This window comes from Bactrocera neohumeralis, chromosome 4 (assembly GCF_024586455.1).
Source record: "Bactrocera neohumeralis isolate Rockhampton chromosome 4, APGP_CSIRO_Bneo_wtdbg2-racon-allhic-juicebox.fasta_v2, whole genome shotgun sequence".
Classification (NCBI taxonomy): domain Eukaryota; kingdom Metazoa; phylum Arthropoda; class Insecta; order Diptera; family Tephritidae; genus Bactrocera; species Bactrocera neohumeralis.
Window position 1 is genome coordinate 44232909 of NC_065921.1, and position 220 is coordinate 44233128.

The following is a 220-nucleotide window of genomic DNA, read 5'->3' on the forward strand; positions in this document are numbered from 1 at the left end:
TAAGCCATAAATATAGATATTAAAGTGAAATTTGGCACAAAGGATCGCATTAGGGAGGGGCATATTTGGAAGCAATTGTTTTGGAAAAGTGGGCGTGGCCCCGCCCCCTACTAAGTTTTTTATATCGGGTGATTTTTTAAGAGCTTGATAACTTTTTTAAAAAAAAAAACGCATAAAATTTGCAAAATCTCATCGGTTCTTTATTTGAAACGTTAGATTG